The sequence below is a fragment of the Thermobia domestica genome, chromosome 8 (genome assembly GCF_964235325.1).
Source record: "Thermobia domestica chromosome 8, izTheDome1.hap1.1, whole genome shotgun sequence".
Taxonomy (NCBI): Eukaryota; Metazoa; Arthropoda; class Insecta; order Zygentoma; family Lepismatidae; genus Thermobia; species Thermobia domestica.
Genome location: NC_137461.1, coordinates 33,258,545 through 33,276,848, shown reverse-complemented (window position 1 = coordinate 33,276,848; position 18,304 = coordinate 33,258,545).

The window sequence follows — 18,304 nt, the reverse complement described above, 5'->3', positions numbered from 1 at the left end:
AACACATCCCAGAGTTTGGAACTCTTAAAAGTAGCTCTAAGTGGCAGTATTACAACCTACCGCCCCCCCCCAGAAGTCCGTCCTGAATCCGCCCCTGATACTTTACTGGACTGGATGTATCATTTAATTGGAAGATATAGCTGAGGCAGGCACGTAGCCAGGATTGCGTGAAGGGAGGGAGGGGTCCGTGACATGAAATACTGTGGTCATCACACCAGGGGCTCGATCATTCTAAACAATTTTACTGGAACATATATTGGTTCTTTTAGACAGGGTTTCGTAACGGTGGGGGGGGGGGGAGGTGACTTGAAATTCTGAAGGCCCAGGAGCTCGATCAATGTAAACTACTTTACTATCAACATATATTGGTTTGTGAGGATATGTTGGTAAGTATTTTAATAAACTATGAAGAAATCTCGAGTAAAATTTTAAAAAAATATTGAAAAAGATTATACAATATTTACATCCTTCCTCTGTTGATTCAAATATAACAATTTTCCTTTCATTATGACCTCAACTATTATAAAAAGTACATATTCACTATTATAAAAAGTACATACTCAATAATGTCTTGTAAAATATTTTGCAATATCTGCGTTCCTTTTTCTGTTGAATCAAATGTTAACAGAACTTTCTTTCCACATATATTTTTGTTTTTATTGTTCCGTCAACTACTGCTGTTTCAAGTGACAGGTTAAAGGAGCAGTAGAAAATTGTTTTTTTGAAATAACATGTTTGATATTGCAAGGATATGATGACGAAAAATTATGATAAAAAATGTCCACACTGTTACACAACGGCACTATGCTTTCGGAAGCTTGAAATCTCCCTGACTAGTAGCAGAAATTCCGAGAATTCCGCAACTTTTCTAGAAATTTTATATTACCCGACTCTTCCAGGATACATCGCTCACCTCACAACCATGTATTGCAAGTAATACAAATTTCCTCATAAGAAAAAGTAATCAAAAGCTTCCTGTACTTTATTTTTAACGCTGATCCTTCTTTTTCTCATTTCATTTTGTTTCATCCTTCTTTAATTTTGTTCATTTATCTCAAGAGGGGTCCGAACCCCCCGGATCCCCCCTTTGGCTACGTGCCTAGCTGAAGATGAAGTTGTGTTAACTGCGCTCTTCAAGTATACTTTTGTTGACATTTAGCTAAGTTCAGTAAACTCTCCTGCCTTCAACCCTTCAGCAAATTCTGCGCATGACAAGTCGAAATCAAGACAAATTATATCCTCTGCTTTAACCATGTTCATCGTCAAACGATTTATTTCGTCACTCCAAAATAATCTGAATAGAACAACAAAGAATAGGACTCGTAAGAGGGAAATTTAACGGATATTTAACTTCCGGTTTTGAGGCTGTACCGGACACCGGGCAAGGAGGTCAAAAATCGAACTGTTCAATAAAACACCAGACGGTTGACAACCCTACGTAAACTACAGGTAATTAACCCCTTACCGCATGCAGTGCCATATATGACAGATATTCTTTTTTTCACTTTAGCTTTATTTGTGATTCATCAAAGACATCAAATGACTGTTTTGTCTGCTGTGTGAAATATTAACGTGTATGAATAAAAGATTTTGGTGTCATCTCTCATGTTCTTTGTGAGTTGTAAGTGTGTCATATATGGCACTTACTTATTTCTCGTCGGAATTAAGTGAAAAATCTAAAATTATTCGATTTTTAATTCATTTTTCAAGTTCCCATATGAGGATTTCCAATACTGATTACTTTTTTTTTCGCTAAAAAAAAATCATGCAGAAAGAGGTTAATGATCTATCTCACTGATGCACATTTGGAAGTATTTTTGTTCTGTTATACATATTCGAAAATATCTCTATATTTTTCATCAATAAATAAAATAAGATAAAACAAACATATACTTACGCTGATGAACGTCTGCCATTTAACATTCATTTGAACGTCAATTTAAAAGAAAAAAGAAGAAAACAGAACTTATTAAATTCATAATATAACACAGTTGCTGCAAATTTATATAATTTTACCATAATAATTGCCAGAAAGCTACAGTTAGACGAAATTACTATTGGAAATACTATTGTATTATTTATTTTTATTATGTATTTGATAAAAACAAGAAAGGCGTAAAAGTAAATGGATAGGTTTTCAGCACAATAAGGTTTGCCGCTGACGTAGCACTGATAGTGGAGAACGAAAAGGATTTGCAGGAAGCACTTTCAAACCTGAACGACCAATTGAAAAAAAAAATGCAAAATAAAGATAAGAAGAAAAATGAAAGTGATAAAGTACACAGGAGCAGGACAGGAAGGGACAAACATATGGCTAGAGAGAGAGAAAATCGTAGACGTTAAGACGTTCTACTATTTAGGAAGTCTAATATTCCCGGGTGGAAGAAGTGAAAAAGATGTAAGTTCAAGAATAGCGCAAGCATTAAGGAAAAGAGGACTGCTAACATCAAGAAATGTGTCACTGGACGTTAGAAAACTTTTATTAAGACTTTAGTATGGAGGATGGAGCTTTACGGATCAGAGAAGTGGACATTGAGAAAAGCTGAAATATCTAAGCGAAACATTTGAAATGTGGTGTTGATGCTGAATGCTGCGCATATCATGGACCGAAAATAAAGGGAATGAAGACGTACTAATGGAAGCTAATGAAGGACCACAGGTCATGAGGATAATGGGAAAAAGAAGAAACAACATGTTTGGCCATCTTATTCGGCTCTTCGATTGAATCATCGTATTAATAGAGGGAAAGGCAGAAGGAAGACCAAGAAGAGGAAGATTAAGGATAGAATATCTAGACGCAGTTAAGAGAAAGAGACCTATCAAAATATAAAACAGCTCTCGCAAGCGAGAGAAGAGTTTTAAAATTTCCATGTTGCCAACCAACCTATGATTGAGGAGAGAAAGAAGATTATGTATTTGATTATTACATATGTTTGTGCTATAATTATCGAGTATACTATGGTTATACTCAATAAAATATTATTATTTGAAACAAAATATATTCATGTATCAGTTAAAATATATTATTTGTTATTTATATCAAGTTGTGTTAAATATCATAAAATAGCTGCTAGTATTTATCATAAGCTTAATACACTCTGGAATTTTTTTTAAAAAAAAATATGTATATAAATATGCTTTGACTGTTGAGAATGAAAGTTCATCAGAATGAGGTATAATACATCAACAGGATAGGAATAATATAAATCAAGTAGCATAGTGTATCAACAGGAAATGAAATGAAATTTATGAGTTTTACGTCCCACGATTATGCCGGCTAGGATAAAGAGACGGTGATGATGAGCAATGAATGAAAAAGTGGAACGAAGAAAGTGGGAGGAAAGGGAAGAACCCTTAGGAAACCCACGCACACGATGTTTGCCCACCACAAAGTTCACTTGGTGGGAGCAGGGTTTGGACCCAGGGCCCCATGCACCAGAGTTGAACACTCTACCACTGAGCCACCGCGGCCCCAGCGTATCAATAGGATTGTGACCTACTGAGAGAACTTTATTGTGGTATAAACAGGGGTAAAAGTGCGAAGTACGCCGTCCCGCCACCTCCAAAAAAATATGTACGCGTCCCCCAGTTCCTAATAAATTACAATAGGCAAAGATGGGCAGGGGGAAGATGTTAAGTTGGGAACAGGTCAAAACTCCCACAGTCAAAACGCCCACACAAACGGTCATAACTCCCACACAAACGGACAAATCTCCCAAATGCACGAACGGTCATAACTTCCATAGCCAAAACCCCCACATTGGTAATCGGTCATAATCTCCAACGGTCATAACACCCACACAAATGGAAAAAAACTCCCACACATAGCAACGGTCACAATCCCCACATAAATGGACAAAACCCCCACACAAATAGACAAAACTCTCAATGCAGAAATTGCCACAACTGCCACACAAATGGACAAAACCCCCACACAATCGGACAAATCTCCCACACTCTGAAATGATCCTGGTTGCATGTCTTGCCCTTGTACTTTTTAATAACATTTTTATTCCACTTAAACTGGTGTTGCAACTATTCTTCTTGCACTGTTTTCTAGTGACAGAAACGCTAAAGTGGGCGTCATAAAGAGCCGCAACAAAGACGTGCAATCACGATCATTTCAGAGTGTGAGGGATTTGTCCGATTGTGTGGGGGTTTTGTCCATTTGTGTGGCAGTTGTGACAATTTCTGCATGTGGGAGTTTTGACCATTTGTGTGAGAGTTTTGTCCATTTATGTGGGGATTATGACCGTTGCTATGTGTGGCTGTTTTGTCCATTTGTGTGGAAGTTATGACCGATTGTGTGGGCGTTTTGACATTTCTTGAGTGTGGGAGTTTTGGCTGTGGGGGTTTTGACCGTTCGTGCGTTTGGGAGATTTGTCCATTTGTGTGGGAGTTATGACCGATTCAAGTAGAAAAAAATGTTACACCAACTTGGGTAATAAAGGACAGTTGAAATGTAAAGCCAAAAAGGTAGCCAATATTTGTTCTTCATATCGTTGATTAGGAAATTTGCGTAAATTTAAGCAAAAAAAAAAAAAAAAAAATCCTAGTTGATCTGCCTTACTTTATAGATGAGAGATTAACGTTGACAAGTTGTTCATTCGTTGAATGCAGGGAACTTTACAATAATTATTGAGCAGGGCGCAATAAGCCCTTGTTCGAGCGAAGATTTTTCAAAATAGTATTCCCTTTTCATTGACTAACGTTTCCCAACATGAGTCCTGCTATACAGAGTATTCCAGAAAAATGTATACACTCATTACTATCCTGTATCCTGTTAAATGTATTATTGTTCTGAAATTTAAGTATATTGTAGTATGGTTTTTGCCCAACAGATGTCGGTATTGTCAATTGTTTTAAGTTAAAATTAGGTTGTAGTACGGGTTTTCGCCCAATAGATGTCGCTACTGTCAGCACGGTTAGTGAGTGAGATAAGAAAATAGCAGGATCACGCTTGACGTTCGGGCAGCCCGTACGTTTTGAAGTATTTTTATCAGGTTTGGGAATGCCATCGAAGTGCAGCGTTCAGTGGAAAGGGGAGTTTGGTACTGAACCACCAACCCGCCTAACAATCAAACGCATTGTCAACAAGTTTGAGACGCATGCAATGATTTGCGATATTCACAAAGGAAGATCGGGAAGAACGCCTACAGCAACAAGTCCTGCTTCATCGGCTGTTGGAAACGTTTGAAACATCACCACAGAAATCTGATACACAACTGACAATTGACAATGCGGACATCTGTTGGGAGAGAAACCATACTTCAATATACTTAAATTTCAGAACAATTGTCAATGCTAAAAAAAGATAACAAAGAGTGTACACATTTTTCTGGTGGACTCTGTATTTACTACTGATGGGACTACTTGTTGTTAATTTGTTGGTGATTAAGTATACAGTTTTAACATTGAAACATATTTTAATAATAATTTAATATTGAGAATACTTACTTTTATGTAGGTTTTGTTCTTTTATCACCTGAACTCCTATAGGTATAAAAGAAAGTAGTAATTATTACTATACTGTACAGAATAAATTGTATAATATATATCTACTTGTTAAAAATTGTTAATTGTATTATTCCATATTGTATTTTTACACTTTTCAAAACACTGAAAATTATTCTACCAAACTAAAATCAAGCACAAAAGCAACTAGCAAAGATAGGTAACTAGATACACGAGTGTGGTGTTCCTTAAGGTATCATAATTTTTCAACAAATTAAAGCAGATTTACCTTTTATTTTTATTTATTTATTTTTTTTTAGTTTTCTCGTTAAATGGCAGATCATTGCAGTCATATTTAGAACAAAGGGAAGTTATTGTAATAATTCATAAGAGCCATTTTGGGAGTATCATTGAGTTGATAACCTAATCTAACATCTTGATCGGTTTATCGTCTGTTTCCGCCCTTTTTATTGGGAATTCCATCCTTAATTGGAGAATGAGTTGTCATTACCCATACAACTTCATTTTACTCTGGTAATGCGTCTAAAATAGAAGTTCTAGTGTCATGTTTTTTTTTCTATTTTTTCATTATGTAATGAAGAATCAAATTGACCATTAAAAATGGTTGAAACTAAAAAAAGAAAGTCCGATCAAGACTGAAACAATTCTCCAGATATTTACAAGATGGCTGCGGTAGCATTACTTGCACTTTGCAACTTTTCATGTGTTTCATCCATTGTTTGATAAATTAATAAGTGGTCTACTTACATGTAGTTCAATATATTGCTTAGTTTTTCTTTCGTGAAGCATTTAATCGTTTCTTAATGACAGAAATAGAATAACAAAGTAGAATCATATAGTAATCAACAGGGTAAAACTATTGCTACCTTATTGTGGTGGCTGGACTAAATGTGATATACTGATGACGAAAAGTTTACACATGAATAAGTGTGTTGGAGAAAGGGTTTGAGTCCAACTCGTAATGTGCCCTCTTCCTAGTAAATATACCGAGTTAGTTTGAAGTTTCTAAAATTATATTTGTCTGAAAATTACTCTCTGTTTTGTAAGTAAATATTGATTTTTTTTAAAAAAAAGTTACTATTAAACATAAAGTTCCTCACTCTGCAGTAGAAACCATGAAGGCATTGCGTATTCTGAGATATATATAACATTAGTATATTGTGATAAATTTGTTGAAAAGTAATTTGAACTGAAAATCTACTCAAATACGATTACTGTTCTCAAAGTAAATCTCGTTCACAAAGTAAATATGAGATAACGAGTGATTAAATTGATATTTAATGTTCATTTGCAGCATCAAAGTTATATGAGATTTAGTTACTCTAGTTTCTATAGAGTCAGTTTCATAGCAAATTTAGTTGATAATTGTATGATTCGCAAACAGTTCGGTTAATTTATAAATTTTAGCGTGAAATAAGATTTTAGATTGTTTACCAATTTACCACCTTCTTACAAATATTTTATAACTAAAGAATGCTACATCCAAGAGGATTTCAAATTTTTTATAATTTGGAGAGTACATATTACTGGCCAAATAATAAACGTAGAAGGAATATAACGACATATATCACAACAGCAAATATAACACACAATAAGGCAGGGTTTGTAACGGGCGGATAGGTTCCGGATGTTACATATTTGTGTATAAAATAATACTGCGTGCTGTCTTATATTTCTTTTGTTGTTAGCACAATGCTTCTCAACCTTTCTGACTGACGACACACTTGTTTGATATTATTATTATTATTATTATTATTATTATTATTATTATTATTATTATTATTATTATTATTATTATTATTAGTAGTAGTAGTAGTAGTAGTAGTAGTAGTATTATCTATTATAATAGTGAAATCAATAAGTTTTTATAATGACTCTATATAGTGCTGAGCATTATTGGTACCCCTGGAGGTATTAACTGGTACAGTCTATCTCGATTTTAACTAATTATTATTAAATTCTTCAATACTTTTTAAATTCTAAAATTTCGGAACCACCTTAGGGAACTGCGTGACACACCAGTGTTTCGCGACACATTGTTTGAGAACCACTGTTCTAGCATATCATGTAGCTCGAAATTAGAATATTTGAACATGGTTAATTAGTTAACATTTATACTTTCAGATCGTTTACTTCAAAACGTGAGATTCGTCGGAAATAACTAAGATGAAAAATTGCAAGATTTTTACCTTACTGATGATTTTTTGATGATAGTTTAAAAATTGTATTATAATCTTTCTTGCAGCTATTCAAAATATTGTCTTATTTTAAAGTCTGTAGCTTAGTACTAAAGGATTTGTATGGATAATACAAAATAAAATTATGTTTATTATTTGAAGTGATGTAACATTTCAACCTGGTGTCTATTTATCAAAACTACTAGTCTTATAATAGCAGTGTAAAATTGTTCATTATTAAACACTTTACAACTGAATATCGCATAAAATCATGACAAATTAGAGGTATTATCATTAGTGTTTAGAAATGACTATGAAAGGACCTTGTAATAACAGTGAAATTATTGTAATAACAGTGTATTTAGAATTATTGTATACTTTGAGAAGGCTCTGAAAAAGAAAATGTTAGTGATTTAAAAGTATATTATTAAACGCATATAAGGAAAGGAAATTTGAAGCTAATAGAAAAGAATAAGGAACAGATATAGGTACTGGTAAGCTAAAAAGAGAATAAGTCTTTATTTAATAACTTAAAGGTGTTAATTAACATTTTACACATTATGAAATTAATGGAAGAAATCCTCGATTAAGATTAGGTTATTAAAGTAATATTATAAGGTCTAATGTATCTCTTGACAAAGAAAGAAGAAAAATGAGTTTAGGGTAGATGTAAACAATCTGTAACCATTGCGTATTTACCAAAACTCCATATAAATGTTACCATCATTGAAAACGTAGATCCTCTGCTAGGACACTGAAATACCTATATACTTACATACAAAAGAACATCAATTATGAAGCGACTGTGTAAACCGCAGAAGCAATAACATTTGAATGATAGTGAAATTAAATTAACAATCCTTAAAAAAATACAGAAACCTCTAAATAAGTGCTGAAACAAGCATTTGAATTACTCATCTTCATTGAGCCTAAGACTACCTAACGAAACCAAACTACGTTGGGCAAAACATCGTCACTTGAGCATAGAATTTTTCAACTGTAAAACGGTTATTGAATGCACACTTGATATGTTTCGTAGTGTTTCGTCCAGTAGCAGTTCGTCCTAAGGCAAAATCCATAGCATTTTGTCCTGGTGTAGTAGTGTTTTGTCCCAGTAGCGTCTCGTCCCAATGTAAATCCGTGGCAGTTCATCTCGAGCTATTTTTATTGATTAATGAATATGTAGAGTTGACACGAAACGCTACTGAGACGAAATGCTACTTGGGACGAAACGATACGACACGTGGTGGGATTGGGACGAAACGACACGACACGACTTAATATACAAGTAAAATGATATGTTTGTTTTCGCAAGTGTAAATCAGAAAAAAAAAAATAGAATCAAAACAAGGAGGTATAGAAAAACAGTAAAACAAGATTAAAATGATAAGACACAAAAGATCAGAAAGTAGGAAATAATAGGAAAATAAGAACATTAGTAGATGAAATACGTATTAAGAAAATAAATACATTCTACTTACCCTTCAAAATATCTGGCATGGCAAATAATGCCCAAATGGAAAAGAAAAGAAAATTAAATGGATTTTATATTTTGAGATACATTAACAGAGAATAATTGCATGCTTTTATTTCTATAAGCAAATGTTAGGATTACTTAGATACTAATAAAACAATTCCCAAAATATAGTTACACATTACATGGTTATCGTTATTAGATTTGAATTAGGTGTACACAGTTTAAACATAAGAATATTGTAATTTCCTTTTGCTCTTACAGCTATGTGCTAAATAATGGAATAATAAACACGGTGTTATTACCTAGGTACAAATGATCTTGTCAACTACAAATCTGAACAAATCTGTTTTAACAACACCAAGATATATGAGAATGGTATAAATGGAATTAATTCAATAGCTGGTAAAGCTGTTGGGTAGTTATGGTTCTTGCCCCTAGAGTGATAGGAGAAAAAACGACTGTCAGCGAAGACAGGATGTCGTTTTGTCAGTTAAGTATTTCCGTATAGGAGTCTATTATTATTATGTAACATAACTATTATTCCTCTTTAGTCTAACGCCGTCCTTACGTTGCTTAATACGGGTAGTAACGCAATATATATACATGTGAAGGAGACATGACATGAACAAGACTGGGAAGGTATAAAGGGGTTGGAAAGGGGGAGAAGAAGCATTGTAAGAAAATGGAAAGAAGTGGAATGCATACGAAAGGAAGAAAGCGAGGAACTTATGAACTGGAATATTGGACTAAGTATGCATGATGTATAGAGAAGAGTATTGGATAAAGCAGAAAAGGAAAAAAAAAAAAAAAAAAAACAGGTAACACAGGTGTATTGAATAGCAGATAGCCAATTAAAAATTTAAGGTTCACAAAAGGGAAGGTTGTTCATTAAAATAACACAGGTGTACAACTTAAAAGGTCAAGATTTCAAGTGAAAGTTGTATCATTAAAAGTTTCAAATATGTAATCAAGTAAAAAATGTTAAAAATGAAAGGACGGATCTAATTGGTTGCTAGATATGACCCCTTTCTGAGATATATAAGCTGTACTCTTGGAGATTGTATTTTTATAATCTGTCTGATGAAGGCAAAGATACTTTGCCGAGGCTGTAACAATATTATTTATTGAGTACTGTATACTCTGGTCAAAATGTCTCTTTCATTTTATACAAACAGTTCCAAAACTAGAATCAATGGTATGGCGATATCTTTTATATCTTCTCATTAAAATTGGCTTTAAAAAAAAAAAAAAAAAAAAAAAAAAAAAAAAAAAAAAAAAAAAAGCTCTTTACAAATATTTTCATGAAACACAAAACACATGTTGAATAATTGGATATAAAAGATAATTGTAGACAGTTAATAAAATTATCAGTGCAGATTTTAATAAAACCAACACCTAGCTTTCATGACAGATCAATTGTGAAATGAACGAATTCCTTAACATAAATGTCTATTTTCATCTTCACATCACAGAATTCTCAAATATTATAGTTATAACTGTAAATACAGCCTGTTTCAAAAATGAATATCGGGTTTTGAGGCATTTTAGTATTTGTTATAATTAACTTACAATTATAAATAATACATCAAATGAAGGACCAACTAAAAGAAAAAACAACTGTAGGCACGCATGCGCATGTTTTCTCTGTCTGCCGTTAGAAAGCGCTAGTAGCAAAGATGGCAGCTAGTGAACAGAATCCGTAAACAGAATCTATAGTTACAGTGCAATCGTCTGTGTGGAGAATTTTAATGAGACGCTTACGACTACGTCCTTACCGTTTGCCGTTGCTAGAAACTGCTATAACAAAGATATTTTCATGCACAAAAAATTAAGTGCCATGGATAACGGAATAAGTCCCTGGAGCCCATTAACCTTGTTAGTATAAAGAAAATCGTAGACTCGCAGTGAAATAGCTATTTCATCAACATTGTTCATTGAAAAGTCATGATTTATAGTTCATTCTCTTCAGCATGAAACAAGCTTTCCAGAGGTGCTATGTATTGGGACTTATAATTCATTTTAACAGGAAAAATTTTGACAACATTTGAATTGTGTACTTTTATCCTGGGCCCCTCGAGATAGGTCCAAAGTTCGTGAGAGGGATTTCTGGAAGAAATTTTCCAAACATTCTCAAAATTTTCCCTTTTCAAGTACGTTATGAGCCCCAATACATAGCACCTCTGGAAAGCTTGTTTCATACTGAAGAGAACGAACTATACACCATGATTTTCCAATGTACAGTATTGATGCAATAGCTATTTTACTATGAGTCCATGATTTTCTTTATACTAGCAGGGTTAATGGGCCCTAGGGACTTACTCCATTGTTCATGGCACCTAATCTTTGTGCATGAACATATCTTTGTTATGTTTATCGAATATACTAGGTTTGATTCGGATGTCCGGATGACACGTTCATGTCCGTTCCTTGTGAGAAATAAAGTACTCACACAAACCAGGCCGAGCAGATCCCTGACCGAGTTCGGATACCAAATATAACGATGTTTATTCCTTAGGTGACAGGCTAATTGCCAAGGTCTCTCCAAAAGCAAGGAAATGCTGACTGTTATATTCGATTAATACGATGTTGTGCATTGAGGAGAATTCTTGCCAGAGGGACGAACAATCAACAAAGAATAATACTTGGGCGTTATGAGGTGTTTACGTGCAAATATTCATGCAAAAGGCCTAAACTATAGAAGAACAATTCATGGATTGGACACTTTGAAAACGCAATATCATACAAGGCGATTATTGTGACCAAATTCTTGGCGAAAAATTCAACGAATGTCCTTGATCAAGTCATATGTTCACTGGATATTTATCCCCAGTTGACTATTTCAGTTTGCAAAACTCAAATTAATACATACTTCGAGAAAGGCATTTTGACTCAACTGAATCCATTGAACGAATTTCGCTTAAGGAGGTAACAGGTAGCTATTTCGTAAGATGACTACAAATAAATAAATAAATAAATAAATAAATAAATAAATAAATAAATAAATAAATAAATAAATAAATAAATAAATAGAATAATTTTCAGTTTAACGTTGATTACAAAAGTGTTTTGATTAATGAGTTAATCGTTCGCATATGTATATTGCTTCAAATGGAGCATATTTTGAAGCCAACAAAATAAAATTTCGGTGATTAATTAGATAGTTTATGTTTAATTGAGGAATTCCGGATACTTTTTTTTCTTTTTGGAGACAATATATTATTTCATTTCATGAGGTACTGCAAAATTAGGAAGGCTTAGTGGTAGAGTGCTTACCTCTGGTGCGTGATGTCTTTGTTCGATCCCCAGCCAAGTAAGTTTGTGCTGGACAACATCGTGCTCGTGGGTTTTCTCTGGGTACTCAGGTTTCCTCCCACTTTAACATTCCACTAGTTGCTCCACCATCATTCATTTCCTTTAATCATCGTCTCCCAAACGTCATCGTCCCAAACATCATCATGGGACATTAAACTCAAATATTTTTTTTCTTTTTTTGCAAAATTGGAAATTCAAAATTCGGCATATTTGAGGTGCACTCATGTCCAAAATTATTGTCATATGTCTATAAATATATTTTTGTTGGAATATAATTTGATGACGAATTCGACTGTATTTCTTATAATGTTAGTATGTGTATAATCGCCAAAGACATGTGTGTGGCAAATTTCATGTTAAAAGAGCATTAAATAAGAACAATAAAACGAAAATAAAACTTTCTGGTCAATTTAGTAACATTTTGTTTTAGTCATTCTAATTTTCGTATTTATAATTCTTTTTCTATGAAATTTACCACAAATATACATTTCCCGATTATACACATAGTATCAGTATTAAAAGTACCCTGCAAAATCATTATCAAATTATGTTCTTAGAAGAAGACAGTTATAGACATGCGACAATCATTTTGGACATGAGTGTGCATATGAATGAGAGACTAAAAAGGCATTGACTGATTACTTATGAATGAGAAATTGTATTGGTGTTAGTGGTATTGAAAATATTTAGTTTAATATTGCGTATCATTGCCAATCATTTTAGTTTCTCCTTACATCGTACCCTTAGGGATACATTAAAAAAAATATATATGATTCTAATAAATATTTTCGTTTTAACTTTTTCAATAATTCCTTACTTTTTCAATGAATTTCTTCGTCCTCTACTCTACCCATATTTAGAATTGTTTTAGACGTTTACTCATGAAATAAAATGAAATAAAATGTCTCAGTTTAACGTCCCACAATTATTCCCTTTAGGTTAAGGGAGACGATGATTAAAGCAAGCGAATGGTGACAGAAAAATTGGTAGAATGGGAAAGTGGAAGAAAAGGGAAATACTTCGAGAAAACCCACGGACACGACATTGTCCAGTCCATCACAAATTTACTTGGTCGGGGATCGAAACAGTGACCCCACACGCCATAGGTAAGCACTCTATCACTGAGCCACTGTGCATCTCACTATTTGTTCAAGGATGAAATTAATTTGAAATTAGTGTAGGGTCTACATGATTTATTTTATTAGTCATTTCATTATTGTACATATTACGTGATTAGAAGTAGTAAGCGCCCATTGTAGGAAAACAATTGTTGATCAACTCTGAAGATCTTAATGAAATTGCAGTATTAGAAAGTCCTGTAATCAATTCCAATTTTTGTAATCCTCCACAGTTTTCTATCATTAATGCTACTTTTTCTCTCTTATCAACACTGGTAATAGTTGCAAAAATGTTCTCAATCCCAAAAATAATTCCTAGCACAATTTCGGATTTACCGTGTAGAAGAAAAGAACAGAATCTTTCAAAGAAATTGTGCTGCTGGCATAAGAGATTGATTTGTGTTTCATTTGCGCCATACGTATAGTTGATAAGTCCTCGAATTGCCCTGTCCCGTACTTTCAAATGAGGTATTTCTAAGGCGTCAACTAACGTTGATAGGAAGCCAGTGTCAATAACTGCTTGTATTTGTTCAGCTGGTCCAGCACAAATATTCGAAATAATAGTTGTTATCAGGTATTTAACCCTATAGTCTGTATTTTGTATTAGTTTGGCCAAGCAAGATAAACAACCGGCCTGTATCAAACCATTCACCTGTCCGTCGTCTTCTGCAGACACATTACAGAGTATGCTTAATATGACAGAAATATTTGTATATTCGCTGGTTAATAATCTTATCAAACGTGGAAGAACTCCGACTTCAACTATCATCCTTGTTTTGTAGTTGTCCTTTTTAGAAGTAAGAGAAGACAATACCCAGCAAACTCCTGTGGTTACTTCAGGATCCTGCGCGTCAAGCAACTGTACCAATTGTGATATTAATTGTAAATGATATTCTTGGCGAGTTATATCCGCTTTACGGCACATGCTTTGTACCAACAAAATGATAATTTTCATTGTATCCATTGAAGGGCTTTCATGTAGAAGATTAAGCAGTCCAGGTAAAATTCCAGCTCTAAACATTGCTTCTGTGGTTTCAGGTCTGCCTCTGATTATGTTTCCCAAACACAATAAAGTTTGCTGCACAACTTGACTGTTTGACTTTAAAAGAACAACAAGAATAGGGATTGCTCCAGTACTAATGATTACATTAATACTATTTATATGTATTGCTGTCGCATGTGCCAGAATGCTTACAGTTAGAAATTGCAAATTTTGGTCCTCAGAACACATCATTTTGACGCATTTTGACACCAGCCCTATTTGTACCATTTCGTCTATAACCACACATTGATAGAATGGGTTATTCTGTAATGTAATTAAATCCCTAGCTGCTTGCAAAGAAGACATTTGAATTATTATATCATTAGTGGATAGTTGATAATTTATTTCCCAGAGCAAGTCTTCGATTTGCAATATATTGTTTCTGGACTCCATGACTTAGTGTGTATTGTAACGAAAAAGGTCATAACGGGACATCGAAAAAGAAAACTATTTCGTTGTTCAGAACTTTGTTCCTTAGCAATCACTTTAGGACGTAGGCTAGTAACAATATTGTTGTCTCATTGTTGTTACATAGTTGTTCAGTTAAATATTGCTATTTCATGCCATTTTAAAAATATTTTATAATCAATTGCACTTTATTTTAATTGCGTCAATCAGAAACTTCCTTGCTTTCTGAGTGAACATCATGTTACATTTTCAACAGAAGGACTGTTTTCCTGTTAAACAGTAAACATACTAGCAAAGAAATGAGTAATTTGAAACAAAGAAGCAAGTGATCGCCAATACTCAGAAAGCAGTTAAGGAGAAATGGAGGAATGGTGACCACTTAAGAGAAAATTTTAAAATCTCAAAAACTATACGGAGTAAAATAAAAAAGAAAACGTATGTTTGAAACAGCAATGTTTGTACACTGCAATTGATCCTACTTGTCCCTTCTGACAGCTCGCTGCGCGCGCACGGTGTTCAATGCTGTGTTGCCAGTTTTTGCGTCGGGTATTAAAACATGAAATTATTCACTGCAAGTAAATCTCAGTAAAATTAAATGACAACAAAGAGAACTGAAAAGAATGCTGTCAATAATCATCAGATCCACTACTTAAGTTGACATTCGATTAAAACAATCTGCATTTGTTTATATTCAAATTGACAACGTACGTACGGAAAGGGTAGAATGTTTACCATTGCGGAGCGAGAGAAATGACCTACTATAATTTGCTGAACGTGTTCTTGCCATAGAAACAATTGTTCTTGCCTGATTGTTATGACCACGTGCAGGAAAGAAAAGACAGATTAAGGCAACTGTCAGCAGGAACAAGTTGTATGAAACGAAATATAGTATATTTTCGCATATTACTTTGTTGCCTATCCTTAACAGTTATTTCCGCAAACGTCAAAAAGTAATCACGTAAGTTCGAAAGCAATTTCTCTACCGGTAGGATAATGGCGCTCAGTATTCATCCTGATAGTAAATCAGTGCCATTTCTTGTACTATAGAGAAAGCACATCTTTCTGAACGTATGTTTATTAATATGAAGAAATTAGAAATTAAATGAAACACCATAACAAACATTATAGAAGCTATAATGAAATTGAAACATAATTTCAAAACCTGCTCTTTTGTGTAGTGAGATGTTCTCTATTTATATTCATGAGAAAAATAAGTTGAACAAAGAGAACTTGAAGAGGTTGATAATTTTAAGTATCTGGAAAGTAGTTTGACTAGATACTGTACCAAAGAGATCAAATCAAGAATTGCCATAGCTAAAGAAGTATTCAACAAGAAGAGATAACTCTTAACTAGCAGGCTCAATATTGGACTTAAGAAGAAGTTGGTCAAGTGCTATATATGGAGCAATGGACTATATGGTTCAGAGACTTGGACATTACGGAAATTAGAGAAGAAATATTTGGAAAGCTACAAAATGGGGTGTTGGAGGGAAATGGAGAAGATAAAATGGACAGAGAGAGCAACAAACGAAGATGTTTTAAAACGGATAGGAGAGAAGAGGACACTTCTAGCTACCATCCTTTGTAGGAAGGCCAATTGGATTGGAAACATCTTGCGAAGAAATTGTCTTCTTCACACCGCCATAGAAGGAAAGATGGAAGGGAAGCGAGGAATAGAAAGAAGAAGAACACAGCTGATCGATGATTTGAAAAATTGAAAAAAAAAAAATATTAGGATTTGAAAGAGGAAGCTGAAAATTGAGGAACGTGGAAGAAACATTTCCAGGCCCAAATCTAAAGTTGAAAAAAAATCGTCATTAATCCCAGGACCTGCCAAAAGGCACAAAACTTAATGATAATAATGAAAAATAAACACTGAAGGAATCTTCAGAAACAACTACAATAACATAATCTCAATATATTAATTATGGAGTGTGTTAAAATCCTGAGTTTGGTTTCAAATAACCAGACACAAAACAACTGGAAAAATTCAAATTGCTGTATGGAAGGAAAGAGAAGAATTTTATGCATCTCCATAATCACAAAATTCACGAACATATTCTTTAGTATTAGAAAGCACATTACACGCAGAGTGTGGCCACTACAAACAATATCCACACTTAAACCAAAGCTCTTTTTTTTTTTTAAACTGCCCACATATTACACAAACATCATTAGAATAATTTTCATCATCATGAAGATACTTCTTCCTCTTTAACACATTCCCTTCCTTTCTCCTAATTGAATACCTTTCTGGTTTCTTATCTCCTTTTCCTGCGTTCTTTGCTTTCGTGATGACTTTCCTTTCCTCTTCAATTTGGGTTTCATTGGCGTGGCTTTCAAAATTATTAATCGTCCTTGTTGCTCAAGTTTCGTCTTCATGTATTTAACGTGTTCTATACCATAAATCGTAAACCTTTTGTATGATTGATTATAATGTAATAGCCTACAGATCGAAATAAATTCAAATCTAAAATATATGTTTAATAATATTGTGCTGTAAAATTGTGCTCACAGTAGAGAAATTCCGCTCAACCTGAGCGTCATTATTTAATAGGCGCCATTTATATTACTTTTTTTTTTATTTGTCCCGTGAAACAGGGCAAATGTTTAGCTTCTAATAATGAAGAAAAATAAGAGGTACTATTATTATATATGTAAAAATGACAATACTCTACGTTAAATGTTGAATCCATTTTTCTTGCACATGTTTTCTTCTCAATTTCATAACAAATAATGCAGAATTTATTTTTCTCATGTTACTTCGCCGACGCCAACCCCACATGTACTTTCTTTTTTCTAGTGCCTCTTAGTACTGGGTTTTAGATGTTGGCACATGTCAGACTTCAATACCATGCTTGTACTCCGAATGCCATTAGCCGATTCTCCCTTAAATTCCTTGGATAATTTTAAAGAAATGAAAAAATGAAATTTTTGAGTTTTACGTCCTATGGTTATGCCAGCTAGGCTGAAGGAGACCGTGATGATGTGAAATGAATGAAATGGTGGAATAAAGAAAGTGGGAGAAAACGGGAGAACCCCGAGGAAACTCACGCATACGGTGTTTGTCCATCACAAAGTTCACTTGGCGGAGGCTGGGGTCGAATCCGGGACCCCTAATAATTTTAAAGAGTAGTAGTGTTAAAAGGTATGGCAGGAGGGATCATACTCTCTGACATTATAACTGATATATTACGTTCATAGTCTGGATATTCATACTCTTGCTTTCTCTCCAAATAAAACCTTATTTTACTTTGGGAACCTTTCATGTGATGTACTGAATTCGGTTGAATAC